We start from the raw sequence: 26,382 nt of genomic DNA, 5'->3' as shown, positions 1-26,382 counted from the left end.
AAACAGGAATTCTAGAGGGCAGACTCTTAAGCATAAATAAAGGAGTAGTAGGTAAGGAAAGTATAATTCTTCCATTTAAAGATCAACTTATTGTTGACTGCCAGAATTGATTCCTGTTTATATGTGTTCTCACGCCCTATTGACTAGAACTCTTATAGAATTGTTGCATTGCATTCTAGTCATTTTTATCATCTGCTTTCCCATTTAGACCATGAGGTCCTTAAGTGTCCTTGACATTCATATTAAAGCTGAATTTTCTAAGAGAATATCTGCTATATAGTAGGTTCCTAAAAAATACTTAAATGAATCAAATTTTAACAATTTTTGGATGTCTACCTGGAATATGTTATATGCTTACTTAGTATTATATAGATTCTTTGGGGTCCTATAATTCTTTAGGTTTCAAGAGTCATGAAGCACCTCCTGGAGAGTCACCACACTCAAGTACCTTCCCTATCTTACTGCTGGAACTCTGGGATCCTAAAGTTACCTTTTCAAGTTCATACACTGCAAAGGGAAATATACAAAATAAAATAAATGATCGTCCTTACCTCATAAAATCCTGTAACAGAAGCATAAAACTGAGAGAAAGACATATCACTCAGAGATATGTAGGGTAACTGAGGAAAACTAAATATGTTGCCATGCTTCCCTACAAGTATTTCAATGCCAATTTTAAGGTATCATGGAATCTCTGGCAACCAGTAGTCTGTTTTACCACTGGCAATTTCAGAACAGACATTCACATGGAATTCTAGTCTACCTTTAATGTTTTTCACAAAATAGTTTCATAATAACCCAGTAGACATTCTAAAATATAGAGAATTACAGTTGTAAGAAACAATATCTACCATGTGCAAAGCACTATTCAAACATTTTAAACAGATTATTTCTAATCATTTTTAAAAACAGATACAAAGAAGATGGCAGAGGAGTAGGAGACCTAAATTTCATCTGGTCCCAGGAATTCAGCTAGATAGTTATCAAACCATTCAGAATACCTACAAACTCAACAGGAGATCGAAGAAAAGAATAGCAGCAATTCTACGAACAGAAAAGCGATCACTTTCTGGAAGTGTATATTTTTCTGGGGTCGTTGTTACCCTTTTAGCAATTTATTCTCTCATTCACCTATTCTTCTCTGGACAAAATGACAAGATGGAAAAACTCACCTCAAAAAAAAGAACAAGAGGCAGTACCGACTGCCAGGGACCTGATCAATACAGACATTAGTAAGATGTCGGAACTAGAGCTCAGAATGAAGATTATAAAGATACTAGCTGGGCTTGAAAAAAGCATAGAAGATACTAGAGAATCCCTTTCTGGGGAAAAAGGAGAACTAAAATCTAACCAAGCCGAAATAAAAAAGGCTATTAATGAGGTGCAATCAAAAATGGAGACTCTAACTGCTAGGATAAATGAGGCAGAAGAGAGAATTAGTGATATAGAAGACCAAATGATGGAGAATAAAGAAGCTGAGAAAAAGAGATAACTACTGGATCACGAGGGGAGAATTCAAGAGATAAGTGATACCATAAGACGAAAAAATATTAGAATAATTGGGATCCCAGAAGAAGAAGAAAGAGAGAGAGGGGCAGAAGGTATATTGGAGCAAATTATAGCAGAGAACTTCCCTGATTTGGGGAAGGAAACAGGCATGAAAATCCAGGAGGAACAGAGAACCCCCTCAAAATCAATAAAAATAGGTCAACACCCCAACATCTAAACTTACAAGTCAGAGACAAAGAGAAAATTCTGAAAGCAGCTCTGGACAAGAGGTCTGTAACCTACAGCAGTAGAAACATTAGATTGGCAGCAGATCTATCCACAGAGACCTGGCAGGTCAGAAAGGACTGGCATGATATATTCAGAGCACTAAACAGAAAAATATGCAGCCAAGAAAGAATACTATATCCAGCTAGGCGGTCACTGAAAATAGAAGGAGAGATAAAAAGCTTCCAGGACCAACAAAAACTAAAAGAATTTGCAAACACCAAACCAGCCCTATAAGAAATATTGAAAGGGGTCCTCTAAGCAAAGAGAGAGCCTAAAAGTAACATAGACCAGAAAGGAACAGAGACAATACACAATAACAGTCACCTTACAGGCAATACAATGGCACTAAATTCATATCTTTCAATAGTTACCCTGAATGTAAATGGGCTAAATGCCCCAATCAAAAGACACAGGGTATCAGATTGGATAAAAAAACAAGACCCATCGATATGCTGTCTGCAAGAGACTCATTTTAGACCCAAAGACACCTCCAAATTGAAAGTGAGGGGGTGGAAAACCATTTACCATGCTAATGGACATCAAAAGAAAGCTGGGGTGGCAATCCTTATATGAGACAAATTAGATTTTAAACCAAAGACTATAATAAGAGATGAGGAAGGACACTATATCCTACTTAAAGGGTCTATCCAACAAGAAGATCTAACAATTGTAAATATCTATGCCTCTAACATGGGAGCAGCCAATTATATAAGCCAATTAATAACAAAATCAAAGAAACACATTGACAATAATACAATAATAGTAGGGGACTTTCACACCCCCCTCACTGAAATGGACAGATCATCTAAACAAAAGATCAACACGGAAATAAAGGCTTTAAATGACACACTGGACCAAATGGACTTCACAGATATGTTCAGAACATTCCATCCCAAAGCAACAGAATACACATTCTTCTCTAGTGCACATGGAACATTCTCCAGAATAGATCACATCCTGGGTCCAAATCAGGTCTCAAGTGGTACCAAAAGATTGGGATCATTCCCTGCATATTTTCCGACCACAATGCTTTGAAACTAGAACTCAATCACAGAGGGAAGTCGGAAAGAACTCAAATACATGGAGGCTAAAGAGCATCCTACTAAAGAATGAATGGGTCAACCAGGAAATTAAAGAAGAATTTAAAAAATTCATGGAAACAAATGAAAATGAAAACACAACTGTTCAAAATCTTTGGGATGCAGAAAAGTCATCCTAAGAGGAAAGTATATAGCAACACAAGTCTTTCTCAAGGAACAAGAAATGTCTCAAATGCACAACCTAACCCAAACCTAAGAAGCTGGAGAAGGAACAGCAAATAAAGCCTAAACCCAGCAGGAGAAGAGAAATAATAAAGATCAGAGCAGAAATCAATGAAATAGAAACCAAAAGAACAGTAGAACAGACCAACGAAACTAGGAGCTGGTTCTTTGAAAGAATTAATAAGATTGATAAACCCCTGGCCAGACTTACCAAAAAGAAAAGAGAAAGGACCCAAATAAATAAAATCATGAATGAAAGAGGAGAGATCACAACCAACACCAAAGAAATACAAACAATTATAAGAACATATTATGAGCAACTATATGCCAGCAAATTAGATAATCTGGAAGCAATGGATGCATTCCTAGAGATATATAAACTACCATAACTGAACCAGGAAGAAAGAGAATACCTGAACAGACCCGTAACCAGTAGGGAAATTAAAGCAGCAATCAAAAATCGCCCAACAAACAAGAGCCCAGGGCCAGATGGCTTCCCAGGGGAATTGTACCAATCATTTAAAGAAGAATTAATACCTATTCTTCTGAAACTGTTCCAAAAAATAGAAATGGGAGGAAAACTTCCAAACTCATTTTATGAGGCCAGCATTACCTTGATACCCAAACCAGACAAAGACCACATCAAAAAGGAGAACTACAGACCAATATCCCTGATGAACATGGATGCAAAAATTCTTACCAAAATACTAGGCAATAGCATCCAACAGTACATTAAAAGGATTATTCACCATGACCAAGTGGGATTTACTCCTGGGCTGCAAGTGTGGTTCAACATCTGCAAATCAATCAATGTGATATAATACATTAATAAAAGAAAGAACAAGAACCATATGTTCCTCTCAATAGATGCAGAAAAAGCATTTGACAAAGTACAGCATCCTTTCTTGATTAAAACTCTTCACAGTGTAGGGATAGAGGGTACATACCTCAATATCATAAAAGCCATCTATGGAAAACCCACAGCAAGTATCATTCTCAATGGGGCAAAACTGAGAGCTTTTCCCCTAAGGTCAGGAACGCAGCAGGGATGTCCACTATCACCAATGCTATTCAACATAGTACTAGAAGTCCTAGCCTCAGCAATCAGACAACAAAAAGAAATAAAAAACATCCAAATTGGCAAAGAAGAAGTCAAACTCTCACTCTTTGCAGATGATATGATACTTTATGTGGAAAACCCAAAAGACTCCACCCCCAAACTGCAAGAACTCATACAGGAATTCAGTAAAGGGGCAGGATATAAAATCAGTGCACAGATCTCAGCTGCATTTCTATACACCAACAACAAGACAGAAGAAAGAGAAATTAAGGAGTTGATCCCATTTATAATTACACCCAAAACCATAAGATACCTAGGAATAAATCTAACCAAAGAGGCAAAGAATCTGTATCAGAAAACTACAGAATATTCATGAAGGAAATTGAGGAAGACACAAAGAAATGGAAAAATGTTCCATGCTCATGGATTGGAAGAACAAATATTGTGAAAATGTCAATGCTACCTAGAGCAATCTACACATTCAATGCAATCCCTATCAAAATACCATCAACTTTTTTCAAAGAAATGGAACAAATAATCCTAAAATTTGTATGGAACCAGAAAAGACCCCAAATAGCCAGAGGAATGTTGAAAAAGAAAAGCCAAGCTGGTGGCATCACAATTCCAGACTTCAAGCTCTATCACAAAGCTGTCATCATCAAGACAGTATGGTACTGGCACAAAGACAGACACATAGATCAATGGAACAGATGAGAGAGCCCAGAAATGGACCCTCAACTCTGGGTCAACTAATCCTCGACAAAGCAGGAAAGAATGTCCAATGGAAAAAAGACAGTCTCTTCAACAAATGGTGTTGGGAAAATTGGACAGCCACATGCAGAAGAATGAAACTAGACCATTTCCTTACACCACACAAAAATAGACTCAAAATAGTTGGAAGACCTAAATGTGTGAAAGGAATCCATCAAAATCCTTGAGGAGAACACAGGCAGCAAACTCTTCAACCTCAGCTGCAGCAACTTCTTTCTAGAAACATTGCCAAAGGCAAGGGAAGCAAGGGCAAAAATGAACTTTTGGGACTTCATCAAGATAAAAAGCTTTTGCACAGCAAAGAAAACAGTCAAGAAAACCAAAAGACAACCGACAGAATGGGAGAAGATATTTGCAAATGACATATCAGATAAAGGGCTAGTATCCAATATCTATACAGAACTTATCAAACTCAACACCCAAAGAACAAATGATCCAATCAAGAAACGGGCAGAAGACATGAACAGACATTTCTCCAAAGAAGACATCCAAATGGCCAACAGACACATGAAAAAGTGCTCAACATCACAGGGCATCAGGGAAATCCAAATCAAAACCTTAATGAGATACCACCTCACGCCGGTCAGAATGGCTAAAATTAACAAGTCAGGAAACGACAGATGTTGGCGAGGATGAGGAGAAAGGGGAACCCTCCTCCACTGTTGGTGGGAATGCAAGCTGGTGCAGCCACTCTGGAAAACAGTATGGTTTTTTTGTTCCTCAAAAAGTTGAAAATAGAGCTACCCTGCGACCCAGCAATTGCACTACTGGGTATTTACCCCAAAGATACAGATGTAGTGATCCGGGGGGACACATGCACCCCAATGTTTATAGCAGCAATGTCCACAATAGCCAAACTATGGAAAGAGCTTAGATGTCCATCAACAGATGAATGGATAAAGAAGATGTGAGAGGTACACACACACACACACACACACACACACACACAAACATACACACACAATGGAATATTATGCAGCCATCAAAAAAAATGAAATCTTGCCATTTGCAACGACGTGAATTGAACTACAGGGTATTATGCTAAGCGAAATAAGTCAATCAGTGAAAGACAAGTATCATATGATCTCACTGATATGAGGAATTTGAGAAACAAGACAGAGGATCATAGGGGAAAGGCAGGAAAAATGAAACAAGATAAAACCAGAGAGGGAGACAAACCATAAGAGATTCTTAATCTCAGAAAACAAACTGAGGGTTGTAGGAGTGGAGGGGGGTGGGAGGTATGGGGTGTCTGGGTTATGGACATTGGGGAGGGTATGTGCTATGGTGAGTGCTGTGAATTGTGCAAGACTGATGAATCACAGACCTGTACCCCTGAAACAAATTACACACACACACACACACACACACACACACACAGACGCACAGATACAGAGAATATATTAGGACTGGCTACAAGTAACAGAAGACAACTTGATCCAGGTTAAGAAAAATGGGGGGTGGGTAACTATAAGGATTCAGGGGTGGGTAATAGGGTCCAAGGATAGACATATAAGGAGAAGTAGGAAAAATTGAAACCAGAAACTTGACATTTGTCAGAAATGTTATGTTTCTTCTTTTATCTTGTTTTTTCCTGTACACTGCTTGGCTTTTATTTGTAAGCCTAGTCGACACTAAGGGCTTGAGGTGCTGGTGTAGGTAGTTTGGGAATTCTCTAGTGTAAGCTGACAATGGTATATTAGAATAATATATGTTATAATTGACTATAAAATCTTATTGGCTTTGGGGCGCCTGGGTGGCTCAGTCATTAAGCGTCTGCCTTCGGCTCAGGCCATGATCCCAGGGTCCTGGGATCGAGCCCCGCATCGGGCTCCCTGCTCTGCGGGAAGCCTGCTTCTCCCTCTCCCACTCCCCCTGCTTGTGTTCCCTCTCTCGCTGTGTCTCTCTCTGTCAAATAAATAATAAAATCTTAAAAAAAAAAAATCTTATTGGCCTTGATGTCTAAACAAAAGTCAGAGAAAATAATTTATGGTATAGAAATAGTATAGGAGATCATCAGTATTATAATTTAGAGCACTGTTCAATAATTAGCACAACTTCAGTTCAGAGAGAAACATTTATTATTGTTATTATTATACCCAATATGGCTGAAGATGTTCAGCCAAATCCAATCATGTTTTTTTTCTTTTCCCCAGCAGTAAAAATAATAGATTGTAATCACTGTAAAATTAGTCTAGATCTTGCATTTAATTTGTCCCCTGAAGGCCTACATGGAAAAAGAAATAGCCATTTTCCATGCTATTTCTTGAGTTTGTGATATTTTTGCTCTTTCTAATTTGCAGAACAATCATAGTTATAGTATCTCTTATAATTCCATTTATGTTGGAGCACACAGAATCCTCTGGGCACTATTGTTTGTAATTTGAAAGCTATATTGCATTATGTTAGAGACTATTTTAAACTGTATTAATTATAAAATCAAGCAGTATATCATTTCATGAAGTCAAATAAAGGTATTATAGAATATCATTATGGGGACAATATGTGTCTTCAAAAAATAATATATGGATAAGTTTAAGAATACACTTTTCAAAAGTTTTATAAGATTTTAGAGTTTATATTTGCAGAACAGATCCTTACTGTGGAAACCATATTTTATGGCCCTAAATGTTTGCAACTCATAAAAAGTATTTGTAATTCATAAAAATATACATTCTAAAGTAATCATAATATAAAGGAATTTAGGATCTGTCAATCAAATATTTTGACTACCTTCATCATATATCAACATATATTGATATTTTGATTGGACAAACTAATGTTCATTCTTTAACTGAACAGTAATTTATTAAATATCTGCTATGTGTCTCATAGTAATGAAAAGTTAAGCAAGTGTGAGATATGAATTTTCTTCACAATGTATCCAGTGAAGTCAGAAAAAGAAATGTCTTTAAAATACACATGTAACAAAAACTTCAGGAGAGATATTGAATAAAAACCTTAGAGACAGAAGGGAGTGATTCTCTCTCACTGAAGCATATTAGAGAAGGAAAGTGTAACTATGTTTTTTTTTTAAGTATCCATGAGAAAAGTGGGTTTCAGATTGTACAAAGAATCAATCTTCCAAGATTCAATCACATAGATACAGAGTCTGAAATTAAAACCCATGTCATTTGGTTGTCACTTCATAAATGAAGGGTATTAAATTAGAAGAAACGAGGAGGGTAGATGTTTAAATTATGATTCGCCCTTAAACCATTCCAAATACGAACTTCATGGTGAATTGTACATAAAACAAGAAAAAATATTGAAGAGATATATGTGTTAGGAAAGTAATTTCAGCATCATTAAGAAGTAATTAATGGATAGGGAAGAAATGAGACACAGAGATCAGATAGCCTGTTCTTATTTTGAGTCCAGGTTAGAAATGAAGAAACCAGGAAAGCAGAAGATGGATGAACTAAAGAGATAATCAAGATCAAATCAACCCAATGGGTAAGTGAGGGAAGAGATAAAATAGAATGCGAAAAGGGAAGGATGAAGAAAATAACTAGTTTTGTTTATTTATAAACTATTAAGTTGATAGATTTATTTTATACCGCATTCATCCAGCGTTTATTTGTGCTTGGTATTAAGGGTATTAGAACATTAAAAATTTAAATGTAAGAAAATTGTTTACTATAGCTTTACAAGGTAAAGAATGCACCAACTACTTCAGATTGTTTTTGTGAAGACCAACACAAAATATTCTGGTTTTGTTTACTCTTATTACTGCTGCATCCACCCAAATTTGGGGGACATTATTTTATATTAAGCTGTATGGCCGGCAATGTTTGTTCAATAGTAAGCATAGTAGACATAGTGGTTGTCTTCAGAAGCTTACAGTTAGTGAGTGAAACAGATATTCAAATAATTAAATGAGAAAAGAAGTAAATGGTAGGAAGAAGGATGAAATGGTTCTGTAAGATATTTTTTAGGAAAGTTAAGCTAGTTAAGCTAGTCCTTTAGGAAAGATTCATAATGAAAAATCTGAAGATGATAAGGATTTACTTGGTTGAAGTAAGAGGAAAGAGTACCTCAGGCAAAAACATGTCTTCTGTTCACTTTCAGTGGTCATATAATACCATTGCAATGGTGAACTGTTGGTGACTAGGATTCTCTATGCTTAGTTACCTTTGGCATATCCCTGAAAATATGTTAGTCATTTTGACTTGAATTTACCATTAATTAATTAACAGTGAAAAATAAAAGGAAGAAGTACAAAATAAATAAATAAAACTGAATAATTTATAATTACTTTTTCAAAAGCCCTGTTTAAAACACAAATGTGGGGCGCCTGGGTGGCTCACTTGGTTTAAGCGGCTGCCTTCAACTCAGGTCATGATCCCGGGGTCCTGGGATAGAGCCCCACACCAGCCTTCCTGCTCAGCGGGGAGCCTGCTTCTCCCTCTGCCTGCCATTCCCCCTGGTTGTGCTCTCTCTCTCTCTCTCAAATAAATAAATAAAATCTTAAAAAAAAATAAAAAACAAACATGTGCTTGCATAAATACACACACACACACACACAAAGAAACCATGCTAGAACGAGGCTATAAATATGATAGTAATTTTTACTTAATAAGCTTTATATTTTTTATTTTAAATTATAATAAAGGTTAATCATGTGTTAAACATGTACTTTTCTATATGTCATTGTAAGTATGATTAATCAAATATAACTATTATTTATACTTAGTTCTTTTGGATACTGGAACAAAATTGTGAATTTGAAAATAGCAGTTATTTTTTTCCCACTTCTTAGGTGACGTTTCAATTCACTCAAACCAACTAAGCTAAATCAAATTTTTTAACGTAAAGCATGAATCATGTGGTAAAGTAAATTTCAAAATTGACTTGAAAAGCTTTTCTAGATAGAATAAAAGTGAAAGATGTGAAAATGCATAATATTATTTTTTTGCTTTTAAATATGCCTACTCAGATGGAATCATCAAATTTTATACCTGAAAGAGAGCTGTGATCATTTAATCAAATCTCCACATTTTACAGATGAGCAGTCTTTTCCATTTTTAAAAATCTGCTTTCCCTCCCCCCCCATTCTTTTATGGACTTTAGTTTCCATCAAAGGAGTAATTAATAATATGGAAGACATTCATATTTACCTTTTATTTTGAAGAAACATGTTATTATTGCTTTAACATTCAAAATATCTAAAAACTCTAATAGGACAGGAAGAATGTTTCAGTAACCAGAAAACCACCCTCTCATTTTATACTTTCAGTTTCCTTTTTATCCAAGACAGAGAGGGAGAACAGAACCAGGTCATTGTCCAAAAGTTCTCACTTCTTTCTTATCAGAAGATAAAAATCAATAATTGAAGCTAAAGATAGATTCAGATGGGTGAAACAGACAAGATAAGTGTTGTTCTGCTGATGAAAGTGGCAAGAATCATCTAATTCTGATGTTTAGTTAATAAAATTCCCTATTTCACAACTCTATACTCACTACAAATCAAGCTTAATAATGGCTCTTCAATAAAATCTGAACTTCTAACATAGACTTCGAGTGCCTTCACCAATTCTTTTCTCAGCTTAACCTAATTATTCTCTTTTCTCACTTGCAACTGATTATCCACAGCCCAAAAAGCTGCCTAGAGGATGCAGAAAAAAAAATACACATGGAGCTAATAATTTCCTTAACTTCTTTAAAATAATAATAATAATCTCCTTAACTTAATGAAATTTATGGCATCTTACAAAAAACAGTCTGTGTGTAGTAAATATTAGCTACTTGAACCCTTACTGATATTCATCCAGACTTATATATTTATATATAAGGAATTAACAAGACTGCAGGCATCCTATTTTTTTTGTTTCTTTTGCCTACCCAGCATTTATTCCTAATATTCCTTCCCCCAAATCTCCAGTTTTGTTCAGATACCTACTCCTCATGAACAGACTAGAGCCTTAGAGAAAGACTCCTTCATCTCCAACCTAAGTATAAGTCTTACTGGTCTAAAGACAATCATCTTATTCCCCTTGCCAGCTCTTGGTTTACAAAAGAACACGCTACCCAATTTTCACCAATGTGATTTGAGGAAAAATTTGCTGGGGTAGAGGGGTTGTTTAGACACGTTTTCTTCCCTGCTAAAAGAGATGCATAACAAGTGATGGAGTCTTTTTTCTGGGCATTATCATAGAAGAAACTTCTGCCTCTACCTTGCTCCCAGCCTAAAGAAGGAAGACAGCAGATCTGAGAGATAGAAAGAAACCACATATTATACATCATCATCAAATTTCTCAAATAAACAACTTATACTCCAATTTATCTTTGGGTTTCTGTTATGTGAGATAATATATTCCCCGTTGTTTAAGCAAGTTTCAGTAAAGTTTTCATTTCTTGAAGCAGACGTTATCTTAAGTGATACAGATGGGATAATTATTATTTAGCTAGAGTTGAAGAATTTCACTTAAAATTTCCCATGTTTGTTTGGCCTTCTCAAATCATTCCTTTATATGAGGAAGTAGATTTTCATTAATATCACTTACAGAGTGCATTGCAATCTTAAGAAAAATATAGTGTAGGACTGCATCCTATTTGGTGCACTGATTCATCTGCCCGTGCACTGGGTGTTCGGCAATAAACATAAGGCAAAAAATAGGTTATTCAAAGCCTGACTGCATTATTTGGAGAGGAAACAGCTGTTTGTAAAGTTCTTTTGTAACAATATTTTGATGATATGTGAAGTAGAAACATATGGATTAATTTTCCCATAAGTCAGTGTTTAAACTAATGAAAATGATTAGAAAATATTTTTACCAAAAAACAGATAGCTCAAAAAAAAATCACTGAGGATATCCCCAACTTTTTTTCTAAGTTTAATCAATTCACTGTAAAACTTTAAGATGGAGTTAGAAATAACTAAATCAAGGTCACAAATGTGTATGAAAAATCTTGGCAAGTCATACCAAAATATAGACTGAAGCTGGGTAAAGAATAACACTTCTCCTCAAACTCAGAATTAAAAGTAAGCAAACTTATGATCAACTCTGACTCATAAACTGGGAATGTAGCTTTTTTGAAATGTTTGTACAGAAAGAAAGACTAATTGTTTTAAGCTTTAAATGTTAAAGTACATGCCTTATTTCTCTTGGGACACATTCCATCAGAACAATAGCTAGAGATAATATGTTGCTTTCAGGATATCCTCCCAGTGCAAGTTGGCATTTTGCAGTTCATAACTGATATACAACAGTATAAACAAGATGAAATATAGCCCTCCTTAGGACTGCCAAAAGACATGTTTCTCTTTTCCTCATTACTACAATTTTCAACTTTTTCATTAAAACTTTCTTGTACCTCTTTCTTTTCTTGAAGACATACTTGAAATCACTTACCCCTAAGTTTTTTACTTAGGATAAAAAAAAAAACCACTTGGTTTTTTTAAGTGTGAGTAATTCAAACAGATTAGAATTTTACTTTTCAATTTGTTATAATTCAACTTCAATTATTTAAGCACTTATATGGCAGGTACTATACTCAGTGCAGAATGCATGATGTTGAGCCGGATAGCACTGTGGCTGCCCTCTCTGTATGTTCTGTCTTTGTCAAAGGTAGAAAGTTAAACAAGTCATAACCCCAAATGTGTCCAGGGCTATAATATGGGAGCATAAGATCCAGTAGAATCATAGAACATGAGCATCAAGTTAGTTCAAAAGAATCAAGGAAGACTTCCTGAAGTAAATGATCTTAAGTCATGTTTTTCAAATTGGAGGCTGTAAAAATCAATTTAGCAAATCAAGAAGAGTAGAAGAGAATGAAACTATAGATTGCATGGCACATCAAATGTGTGAGTATTGTTTCATGAAACTTTTTTTTTTTAGTTGTGTTTGTGTGTGAGAGATCTTGGGGTTTTAAAGTAAAAAAAAAAGTATATATATATATATATATATATATATATATATATATATATATTTCAAGAGGAATCATGCCTCCGAATGTGTTTGAAATCCACTAGTCTAAAGCATGAATACAAATTAAGTAATCAAAAATAAGAAATAGGAATTTTTCTGGCAGGACCACGAGTTTTTCTGGCAGAGAAAAGCATGTGTAAATGCCCAGAAGTATAAAAGTTTGTGTAATTCTAGAAAATACAAGAAGTTCAGAAATGCTGGAAGAGTTGAGTGGAACAGCAGTGAATGAGTGAGGGAGGTTGGTGGCTGAATTCAGGGCAGAAAGGAGTATAAAGCTTAATACTCTAAGCCATGCCATGAAGTTTGGGTATTATTTTCAGAGTAATTGTTACCTGATAAATGGTTTTAAGCAGGAGGATATGATCATGGTTGCATGTTAGAGAAAAGTTCTGACTGTATTTTACAAATGGGAGAGGAAAATCAATATTGGAGGCTTGAGGTTTGCAGTAATTCAGATGGCCTGCTCAAGCAGAGTGATTTGGAGGCTACGGAGCAGTGGATGGATCTAATGCCTGGTGAAAAGAACAGTACTAAGACTGATGTTTGGCTGTGGGAAGGAAGGGAAAGGGAAGTACCTGGAATGCCTGTCAAATTGCAGGAGTGCTAACTCTAGCTGTGATGGTAAACAATGGAAAAGAAACAGGTTTGGTGGATAAGGAGAACAAAAATGTTCAGGTTGGGATATTTGACTGTTAAATCTGCTCATCCTCAAAAAACAGTAGAGAGACTTAAAAAGGTTTTTACTAAGTGTCAATTCCTGGTGCAATGCTCTGGAAGGTTTTCTAAGTGAAGAGTTCCATTATCCAATTTCTATACATTTCAACATAGGTTCTGCTACTCTGGTTTTCTCTCCGTAGTTTTAATAATAATGATTAATAAGTGATGTTTCAATATGCTAGCCTTTTGAACTTCAAATTTTATTTTATTTTCAAACTAAAATGCATTTTTCTATAGAAAAAATGGAAAGCTAGAAATCACTGTGCTAAAAACAGTTTAACAAAAACAATTAATCTTCAATATGACATATCCAATTATCCAATGCATGGCAGTATTGAAGCTTAATTTTTTTTCTATTTGGATACATGAAATGAGGACCATTTATTGTTTAAGCAGATTCATGTGGGGTTTTTTTAAAGATTTTATTTATTTATTTGAGAGAGACAGACACAGCGAGAGAGGGAACACAAGCAGGGGGAGTGGGAGAGGGAGAAGCAGGGATGCGGGGCTCGATCCCAGGACTCTGGGATCAGGACCTGAGCCGAAGGCAGACGCTTAATGACTGAGCCACCCAGGCATCCCGCAGATTCATGTGTTTTAAAAAAGAGAAACTAAATTGTATAGATATAAAATTTTTATTTTGAAAAAAATAAGTGGAGATATATTTAGACACATCAGTAGTTTTGTGGATATATACATTTTTTAAAACCCAACAAATTCAGTTATACCATATCATTGTAATGAAGAGGTTTTCCATCCTGACAATTATAATTTTCTGCTGGTTGGGCACTCATAATGTAGCAGAATCATAAAGCACAAATAGAAAGTCTTCTCCTATGTCTAGCAATTCAAGGGGAAATGTCCATGGAATTTTTTTTTATTCAATTAATTCCTGTTTCTTCAATTTTGGGGTGTATATAGATATAGCCTTGATGCAAGTTGCTTATGATAAAAATGCTATTCAATTCAATAACATTACATCAATTATCAGATGATTACCATGAGCATGGAGTTCTGTATCACATCTTTGCTGCCCTAAAAGTGCCAATGTTCCTGTTGGGAGGATACAACCTTCTCTGAAGGTAAATGGTCCAAGGAAAATGTTCCTGTGAACTAATCCCACTCTTCCCTAGAGGGAAAGTTGGGTTAAAACTAAAATTAAGATTGGATTAAAAACCTATAGAATGTGAAAATCCTAATGTGAAAGGGACATAGAACTTAGGTGTGAAGTGACATGCACCCCCAGACCCTATTTACATGTACACCTGGGCAGCTTGTACACTGTGATGTGGAAACTATATGTTACTGTTCCCGTGTTTGGGGCTTTGTTTTTTTGTTTTGAATTATTTTCTTCTCTGAAAAAGCATGACCCTTGAAAATTAAAAGTTTGGCTTTCAACACTAGGGTCACTGCTATCATTTTTGTTGTTGTTGTTGTTATTTTGAAAGGTCAAAGCATGAACTCTCCTACCGTTATTTCTCCAGTGGTGGAGGTTCCTGAGTATCTGTGAGAAGAGACCTCAGGAATGACCTGTAAAACTGTCTTCAGTTTCATTCTGTCACACAGAAGCAAGGCCAGAGTATACACCACAAACAATTGCAGCAAATATAGTGGAAATCAATTTCAAATAAAAGGACTAGATAAAACCACAGAGCCTCCAGATAGAAACCACTCCATTAAAATATTTATGTCTTTACAAAAGAAATACTTGGTGGATTACAAAAACTTTATACTGACATGCAAATATTTATATCATAAAGGAAGGTATAATTAGCAAGATTTATCATTGTAAATAGTTATCCAAGAAACTCAAAATAATAAATATATAGACTTAAGGGAATTTTACCACATTATTCACAGCATTCATTTCTGAAAGCTAATACAACAAGTAAGTTTATTTTTTCTTTCTTATGTAGTTTAAATATATTTTAAAGTGAGATGGATTATTCATTAATGGAAGAGAAAAACAATTGTTTTCTTCTGCAAATGCATACTCCATGCTATTATCCAAAGTCCATCCACAAAAGACACTTAAGCAAATAATCTGTCTAGGTCTGACAAACTTTAAGCTCTTTAGCCATAGGTTGGCTCTTACAAGCTAAGAAAACTTTAGGTTAGGTGTGTATCTGCATTTATTTGCCACAATTCTAATTTCTTATTAATATCAAGATGCTTGTCATTATGGTTGCTAGCATTATCTTGTGTCTTATGCTACAATTTGGTAGGAGAGAACTGTCTTTGCAATAGTAAAATTTATTTCAATAATATAAATGTAATCCATTTTCTTTCTGTACAAATTCACCTATATAGTACTGGATATTTAATAGGTGGACTTTAAAAATCTAGCTCCAAAAAATTCACAATAATAAATATTTCCATATCTGGACCCAAAGCCTGGACATTCTACTCAATATATTAGGATGGCAGTTGAGATCGAAAGGTACAAAGTGGTGCTGAAAACCATTCACCCATGCATTTTATGTCCTGGATGCCACCTTCCTACCACACTAGAGGAGTATATAATCTCTCTCACTTGCTTGCTCTTTCTCTATTAGCATGAAACCTTCTATGCAGTTCCCAAAGCTGCAATCCAATCAGACACATAGAGTAATTCCCTGTTTCAATGCTTTTTCCCTTAGTCTAGTTCAGAATACAAATGCAGACAATATTGCTTTCCCAGAGGCAAGCTAGGTAAATCTTTTTCTTCCTCTAATAGAGGCAGAGAATAAACATTTCAAGATTGAAACCCACTCATCTGTAAACAGAAATGACATAGATGACATTTACTAGAAAAAAAATAAGCAGAGATTATCATTTCATAGCCTGCAGTAGATTGAAACTAGTTGAAAAGCAAATACTTCTTTTAGCATACCATTTCCTCTATCTGATAATGGGTGTCGATCTTTGTTTTGCAGTCTTTCTAATTGCTTTGCTTTTATTTTTAATGAACCCCCATTTCACATACTCATCAGCCACATATGGGGGAAAATTGATGGCGATGCACAATCATTCACAAGGGCATGTTCATTAAAGATAAAAAGCTTCTGGGACTGTGGTCTTAGGAGGCAGCTAAATGGCTTCATTCCTTCTTCCAACTTCTTTTAGCTGTATCTTTCAAGCTCTATAAACCCTCACAGAAAAGGAAAGGAGTTTACATTGTACATGAAATAAGAAACCCCTGAGTTATTATTATTTAAATTTTTATGTATACTCTTGGGAACTGAGCATATTGATTTTGTGTTTGTATCTCTATGCCTTAAAGATTGGGGAGGGTGGAATCTAAAGGGAAATGTAGAGTTTTTGACATGTTGTCAAACGCCTGAGTTATCTGAGATCAAAAGTTATCTGAGATTAGGTTCTTTCAGGAGGGGAAAGTAGAACCATTCTGTCTAGAGCTGGAAGCTATTTAAAATTCACACTGAGGGGCACCTGGGTGGCTCAGTTGTTAAGCTTCTGCTTTCCGCTCAGGTCATGATCACAGGGTCCTGGGATCGAGCCCTGCATTGGGATTCCTGCTCCACAGGAAAGCCTGCTTTTCCCTCTCCCACTCCCCCTGCTTGTGTTCCCTCTCTCGCTGTCTCTTTCTCTGTCAAATAAATAAATAAAATCTTAAAAATAAATAAATAAATAAAAATAAAAATCACACTGAGCCAAGAAATCAGAAAAACAAACTGGACATGACCTTAGAGTATGGAATAGAGCATAGGATTTGGAGTTCAAAAACTGGAATTTGAATGCTTGTTCAGTTTCATGAGGGCTATTTTAACCTTAAGCAAATAATTCTGAGCCTGTTTCTTCACATAGAAAAGGGAGGCAGTAATATTATCTAATGAGCTTACCTCATAGTGCCACAGCTAGGATAAACTGAGAGAACATCAGGGAAAACCTTCAAAACCATGGCTGTGTCTATGAGGACATTGCATGAAGAAAGGGGCCATTTCACATCTCTTTTAAAGGATATCTTGCTCAATTAATTTTGTTGGGAATACTGCCCATATGTTTGATGGGAAAAAAAGAATTAGGAGCCCTAGCTCACAATTTTCACAAAAACAAAATATAGGTATATCCAAAACTTGACTGTATAACTCTTAACCCAAAACATATTAGAAGAAGATATTTTAATATATGTTTATGAATTCCAAGTAAAAAAAACCTTCTTAAATTAGACACAAAAAGTGAAACCCTGGATGAAAATATTTGCAGTATATAACAATTTTCATACATGCATATTTAGAAATATAGAGATATATAGGGTCTTTTCTTTTGAAAACAATAATAAGACAAACATCCTGATTGAAAATGGGCAAGTAGGTGAATATATGTTTCATTGGAGAGGAAATAAACATGATATTTTATGCATAATTTTAACTAAGTTTCAATAATCCTTTCTTATATTAATTGGGGATGGAGCTGTGAAGAAATGATACTTCTATATTTTGTTGGGACAGTGTAATTGGGACAGCTACAGAAAGAGCAATTTGACCCTATAAAATTTGAATGACACTCATTACCTGTCCTAGAGAAATACCCACATCATTGCATAGGAAAGCATATATATGGGTATTCATCACATCTAGCTACAACAGCAAAATATTAAGAAAAATGTTCATCAAAAAGACGAATGGCAAAATAACCATATTATACTCAAATTGTGTAATATGATGTAGTCACTAAAAAATTATGAGTTAGTTCCACATACACCAACATGGAAAGAATTGTTAGTTATATTATTGAGTAAAAAAAGCAATTATTGAATGACATATATTAGATGACACCATTATATCAGAACATGCACAAGACAAGACAATTGAAGTGAGCCCCACACTTGCCCCAGATTACTGGCTTGAGTTTCCAAGCAATGGCTCAGAGAGAGGGAATTCAGCACTAGGCGGATTTGGCTGAGTTGGAAGTGACAGAGCTAAGGGTCCAGGGAAACCCAAGAAGCTAGAGTTCACAGAACAGAGTGCTAGAAAAGAAAGAGCTTGAGAGAGAGAATTCTGGAGATCAACAGAGAGTTCACTCAAGTAATCTGTAGAGTAATGATCAGTGCCTGCATTTGAGGATGCTACCTTAAGCAGAGAAAGTACCATCCAAAAGAATTACAGGGAACAGTACACTGGGCTCATATAAGGAACAAAGCATGTTCCAAAAAGCCATAAAGAAAAACTTTATAATTAATGGCATTGATTAGAATACTCAGAAGGGTTTTAGTTCAGAAATGAGAGATAATTAGCACTAGATTAAATGCTGTTCTGGTCCCACCAAAAAAATATTAAAAGACCTAAAGGATCAAACAGTTAACATGTAACCCAACCATGCCCCAGTATAGAGCTTCATAATGTATACTAGACCCTTGAACAGCATGGGCTTAGACTATATGGGTCCACTTACATGCTAATTTTTTTACAGTACAGTATTATAAATGTATTTTCTCTTTCTTATGATTTTCTTAACATTTTCTTTTCTCTACCTTAGTTTATTGTGAGAATATAGTATATAATAAACGTGTAACATCCAAAACATGTGTTAAGTGGTTGTTTATATTATTGGTAAGACTTTTGGTCAACAGTAAGCTATTAGTAGTTAAGTTTTGGAGGAGCTTAAAGTTACACACAGGTTTTTGACTGCAGGGGGTTGGTACTTGTAACTCCAATGTTGTTCAAAGGTCACCTTATAAAGGAATACAAAACCATGTGGCATCAAACAAGGTAAAGTTTTTCAGATACGCAAAGAAGCAGGAAAATATAAACCATAATGAGGAGAAAAATCAGTCAATCAAAACTGATCCAGAACTGACATTAATGAAAGGCTTGAACAGGATATTAAAATAGTTCTTGTCACTGCATTCTATAGGTTAAAAAAATGTGTCCATCAAACCCTTCAGGGTATATTATGAGGAAGAATACAAAAACAATATTAATTAAAAATACTGTCTTTTCATTCTTTTTTATTCTTTCATGCTTAAATATTCATTAGGTAGTTATTTCATATAGACCTGTATACTAGGCAAAGGATATTCAATAGGAAGCACAGTAGACATGTGACTATCTTCAGAGGGCTTACAGTTTAGGTTAAACAAAAATAATAACAATATGGCATGGGGTTTATATTGTATATAAAGGTAAAAATCTATGAGGGAGGGAAATTACAAAAGTATACTACTTTACAATTCTAATACTCTACACAATATGGTAGACTCACTTGAAGGTAGACTGTGATAAATTAAATATGTAAGTTATTAAAATAATTACTATAGTAACAAAACAGCTATAAGTAATAAACCAACAGAGATTAAAATGGATCATAAACTACACTAAATCCAAAAGATGGCAGGAAAATTAAAAAAAAATCAACAATGAAGAACAGATGAGATAAACAGAAACAAGTATCACGGTTATAGATTCATACCTAATCATACTAATGATCACATCAAATGTAAATGTATCTATTTACATTTGAAGATATAGGCATATTGGATATAAACAGACAAAACCCAACTATAAGCTCTAGGAAACTCAATTTAAATATGAAGATCCAAATAGGATAAAAGTAAAAGAATAAAGAAAAAATATGCCATGCTAAAACTCATCAAAAGAAAGGTGGCAAGGTCATATTAATATCAAAGTAGATTTCGGAATAAAGAATATTACTCAGAATAAAGAATCTCACTTTATATTGATAAAGAAGATCCAAGAAGATCGTCCAAAAGAAGATCAAGAAGAACAAACAAACAATTTTAAACACTTATGCACTTATAACCAGAGCTTCAAATACTTGAAGCAAAAACTAATACAACTTCAAGGAGAAATACACCAATTCACAAATGTAATAAGAGGTATCAATACTTCTCTTTCAATTGTTAATAGAACAAGCAGGCAGAAAATCAGCAAGGATATGGTAGACTGAAAAACACTACCACCCAAACTTAACTTGATTAATTTTTAGAGAACACTACATTCAACAATAACAGAAAATGTTGTGGGTTTTTTTTTCAAATATATACAGACTGTTTACCAAGATAAACCATATTTACGTAGTTCCCCGTTCAACAACAGCAAAAAAGGGACACACACTTATATTTGAATTTCAGACAAACATCAAATGATACTTATTTCTTATTAAAGACTTTATTTTTTAAAAGCAGTTTAGGGGAATGAGCCGAGATGCCCTTCAACAGATGAATGGATAAAGAAGATGTGGTCCATATATACAATGGAATATTACTCAGCCATCAGAAGGGATGAATACCCAACTTTTACATCAACATGGAGGGGACTGGAGGAGATTATGCTAAGTGAAGTAAGTCAAGCAGAGAAAGTCAATTATCATATCGTTTCACTTATTTGTGGAACATAAGGAATAGCATGGAGGACATTAGGAGAAGGAAGGGAAAAATGGGGGGGGATTGGAGGGAGAGATGAACCATGAGAGACTATGGACTCTGAGAAACAAACAGGGTTTTAGAGGGGAGGGAGGAGGAGGGATTGGTTACCCGGTGATGGGTATTAAGGAGGGCACGTACTGCATGGAGCACTGGGTGTTATACGAAAACAATGGATCGTGGATCACCACATCAAAAACCAATGATGTATTGTATGGTGACTAACATAACATAATAAACTTAAAAAATAAAATAAAATAAAAAATAAAAGTAGTTTAGATTCACAGCAAAATTGAAAGGTACAGAGATATCTCATATGTTCCCTGCACCCACACATGCACCGCCTCTTCTATTTTCAACATCTGCCACCAGAGTGGTACATTTTTTTCAATTCCTGAACCTGCATGGATACATCATATCACCCAAGTACATAGTTTACATTACTGTTCACTCTAGGTGTCCTACATTCTATGGGTTTAGATAAATGTATAATGACATGTATCCACCATGATAATATAATTCAGAATATATTCACTGCTTTAAAAATTCTGTGTTCCACCTACTTATCTCTTCCTCATCACTGACCCCTGGGAGCCACCAGTCTTTTTATTATCTCCATAGTTTTGCCTTTTCTAGAATGTCACATAGTTGGAATCATATAGTATGTAGGCTTTTCAGATTAGATTCTTTTACTTAGCAATATGCATTTAAGGTTCCTCTATATCTTTTCATGGCTTGATATTCCATTTCTTCTTAGCTTTGAATAATGTTCCACTGTTTGGATGCACCCCTGTTTATTTATCACCTACTGAAGGACATCTTGGTTGCTTCCAAGTTTGGCAATGATGAGTAAAGCTGCTATAAACATCCTTGTACAAGTCTTTGTGTAGACATAAATTTTTAACTCCTACAGGTAAATACCAAGGAGTATGATTGTTGGATTGTATGATAAGAATATGTATAGTTCTTGAAAATTTGATTGTGATGATGCTTGCCCAACTCTAAAAATTTACTAAAAATAGAAAAAAAATATGTATAGTTGTATAAGAAACCACCAAACTGTCTCTCATAGTGTCTGGACCATTTTGCATTCTTAACAACAGTAAATGTGTTTCTGCTGCCCCCACATCCTCACCAGCATTTGGTGTTGTGGGTGTTCTGGATTTTGAACATTCTAATGGATATGTATTGGTATATCACTGTTGTTTTAATTTATACTTCTCTAATGATATAGGATGTGGAATATTTTTTCACATGCTTATTTGGCATCTGTATATCTTCTTCAGTGAAGTGTCTATTAAATAAAGTCTTCGGCCTATTTTTTATTAATTTTATGACTTTTTTTCTTACTATTGAGTTTTAAGAATTTTTTGTATATTTTAGATAACAGTTTCCTATCAGATGTGTCTTTTGCAAATATTTTCTCTTAGTCTGTGGCCTGTCTTTTCATTTGCTTTATCAAATAATGTTTTTACTTTTATTTTTTTAAAGATTTATTTATTTATTTTTAGAGAGAGAAGGAGAGAGAGCACGAGCAGAAGGGGCAGATGGAGAGGGACAGGGAATCCCAAGAAGACTCCATGCTGAGCATAGAGCCTGATGTGGGGCTCAGTCTCAGGACCCTGAGATCATGACCTGAGCCAAAACCAAGAGTCAGATGCTTAACCAACTGCGTCACTCAGGCAGTCCTCAAATAATGTTTTTAGTATAACTATGTTCCATCTTATACTTGAAACATATACTAAATAATTATTCAATGTTTACTTAAAATTCAAATTGACTAGACATCCTGCATTTTATATGGCAAATTTAGCTCTAGGTCATAAAGCAAAACACAATTAAATTAGACATCAATAAAAATATTTCAAAATTCCCAATTATTCGTAATCCAAATAACACAATCCTATATAGCCAATGGGTCAGAGGAGAAAAAAAAGGAAAATTGAAAACTATTTTGAATTGAATGAAAATAAAAACACAACATACCAATAACCAATACTCCTAAACAAAGTTGGCTTTTTGTTTTTGTCTTGTTTTGTTTTTTAAAGATTTTATTTATTTATTTGCCAGAGAGAGACAGAGCACAAGCAGGGGAAGTGGCAGACAGAGGGAGAAGCAGGCTCCCTGCTGAGCAAGGAGCCTGATGCAGGACTGGATCCCAGGATCCTGGGATCATGACCTGAGCTGAAGGCAGACGCTTAACCAACTGAGCAACCCAGGCATCCCATAAAGTTTTTGCTAATCAAATCCAACAGTGTATACAATTGCCATACTGTGACCATGTGGTATCTATCCCAGAAATGTAAGACTGATTTAACATTCAAAATGAATCAACATAGTTTGCTACAATAGTAAGTAAATAAAACATATTATCATCTGAATAGACACAGAAAAACTTTAACAAAATCCAACATCTATTCTGTTTAAAAACTCTCAGCAAACTAGGAATGTAAGAGAACTGTCTCAATGTCAATCTGATAACAGACACCTATGAATAACCTACAGCTAGAATCATATATAACAGTAAAAAATTGGATATTTTCCCCTTAAGATCAGAAAGTATCTGATCCTACCACTTCTATTCAAAATTGGTTGGGAGATTCTAGTCCTTGCAATGAAACAAGGAAAAGAAATAAATGACATCTACATTAGAAAGGAAGAAGTAAAACTGCCTTTATTCACATATAACATAATAATCTATGTATAACTCAACACCCCCAAGAAACAAATAATCCAATTAAAAATGGGCAGAAGACATGAACAAACATTTCTCCAAAGAAGATATACAGATAGCCAGCAGACACATGAAAAAATGCCCAACATCACTCATCATCAGGGAAATACATATCAAAACTATAATGAGATATCACCTCACATCTGTCAGAATGGCTAAAATCAAAAACACAAGAAGCAACGAGTGTTGGTGAGGATGTGCAGAAAAAGGAACCCTCATGCACTGTTGGTGGGAAGGTAAACTGGTGCAGCCACCATGGAAAATGGTACAGAGGTTCCTTAAAAAATTAAAAATAGAACTACCTATGATTCAGTAATTGTATTACTGGGAATTTACCCAAAGAATACAAGAACACTAATATGCACTCCTATGTTTATTGCAGCATTGTTTACAATAGCCAAACTATAGAAGCAGCCCAAATGCCAATCAATAGATGAATGGATAAAGAAGATGTGGTATATATGTACATATATATATATATGCCATATATATATACACATATATATAGTGGGATATTATTCAGCTATAAAAAAGAATGAAATCTTGTCATTTGCAGCAACATGGATGCAGTTAGAGAGTAAAATGCGAAGCAAAATAAGTCAGCCAGAGAGACAAATACCATATGATTTCACTCACATGTGGAATTTAAGAAACAAAATGAACAAAGAAAAAAAGAGAGCGAGACAAACCAAGAAACACTCTTAACTACAGAGAACAAACTGATGGTTTGCTAGAGGGGAGGTGGGTGGGTGGCTGGGTGAAATAGGTGAAGGGGATTAAGAGTAACTTATCATGATGAGCACTGAGCAATGTATGGAAGTGTTGAATCACTATATTGTACACATGAAACTAATATAACACTGTATGTTAACTATACTGGATTAATATAAAAAACGTAATAAAATATAATCTATGTAAAAAATCTAATGGAATCCATAAAAGCTATCAGAACTAATAAGTGAGTTCAGCATGTTTGCTAGTACATGATTAACATATAAAAAATTACTGTATTTCTATTTATTATAAATGAGCATTCATTGATTGAAATTAAATAAACAATACCATTCATACAGTACCAAATGAATTAAATATTTAATGATAAATTCAACAATAGGCATGCAAGACTTCTATACTTAAAAGCACAAAGCATTGCTGAGAGAAGGTCAAAAAATCTAAATAAATGGAGATATATATATTATTATTAATATATCGATTCTTCCTAACTTGGTCTACAGATTTAACACAATTCCAATAAAAGTTCTGGTAGGCTTTTTTTTTTTTTTTTTCTGGTACAACTTGGAGAGCTGATTCTAAAATTCATGTGGAGAAACAAAGGACCTATAAAAGCAAAAACAATTTAAAAAAATAAATATTCAATATTTTCTCTGTATTGTAATTTTCAATGTTTTAAATAGCTAAATCCTGAATAGTATAAATTATTAAAACAAAGTTTTGCTTTGCTTGGTTTTAAAGAGTTAACACTATTCCCAAAAAAGAAAAAACCAACATGAGGAGATGGAAATTGTTAGTTATATTTTATCAGAGCAAACATGACAGGATAGAGGAGTAAAATGCATCAAGGTCAAATAAAAGCTATATGATAGTTGAAGAATGTTAAAGCCAGCTCAGGTAGGGCTCAGTGTTAAAAATGCTAGTCTCAGTAAGGCATCCAATATGCATACAAGCCCAAAGAGCTTCCTTCAATGTCTTGTGTCAAGTCTTGTTCTATATTGTGTGTATACTTCTAAACATAGCATGGGAGAAAACAGATGAGTGGATTTTCATTGTCTTGATGCTTTATTTTGGAACAACTGCTTCTATGTATCTTTCCAATTTTTGAAAACTATCAAGTGAATGACATAATTCATCTAAATTTCTTCTTTTTCTGGTGGCAAAAATAGTAATAATAACAAGTAGTGCTTTGGTTAATTTAGATGTTATGACCCATGATGTCACTAAAGTCCTAGTTGGCTTATAATAACCCAGTTTCTCTTTAGACAGGCTCTCTCTTCCTTTCCCCTTCTCCCTCTGTTTCTCTACTCCTTCCGTTTCAGTCTGTTTCTCTTTCTCTGTATAGTTTTCGGCAGCGCGGGAGTAATTTCTGAGAAGAGCCTTGGTCCCCAACGTGCTTATGCTGTAACAAGCTCCCTTCTTCCTATAGCTCTGGAACTCTGTGCCCACTGCCACCCTACATTTATCTCATTGGACTGATTCATTTGCATGTCAGCTCTCCTAACAGTTCATGAGTTCCTCGGTGACAGTGGCTTTTTGTGTTATTATCTGTGCCTAGAACAATCCTTGGCTCTTAAAATTCAATTCCTATTTATTGAATAGATGTACTTTCTTTAGTAATGTCTGTAAATACTGCATTTGTTTCTTGGTACAGAATAAGACACTACGAAATTCACATCTGTAGACTATGTCACGGAAATAGAGATAGATGAAAAGAGTTTGTGAAATTAAAAAAAAAAAATCCTACCATATAAGCAATTATTCTTCCACAGAAACATAGCTTTGGCAAAGGAATTTTGGCAAAGTGGTGGAAAATAAAGTGCTGATAATTCTAAACCTCAAGGTAGGTCATCTTCCCTTCTAAATATATAATACTATGATCCTCCAAGTTGCTTAGGTTAAAAAGCAGCAAATACAATAATGACATGTTGAATCATCTTTAATTCTCTTTCTTTTCCTCACCTCCCTCCCAATGTACAAGCTATGGCCTTGTTTTCTTTTTATGTTTTTAAGCATTT

This window comes from Halichoerus grypus, chromosome 6 (assembly GCF_964656455.1).
Source record: "Halichoerus grypus chromosome 6, mHalGry1.hap1.1, whole genome shotgun sequence".
In the NCBI taxonomy this organism is placed as follows: domain Eukaryota; kingdom Metazoa; phylum Chordata; class Mammalia; order Carnivora; family Phocidae; genus Halichoerus; species Halichoerus grypus.
The sequence above is the reverse complement of the archived record's forward strand: the minus strand, read 5'-3'. Positions refer to the sequence as shown.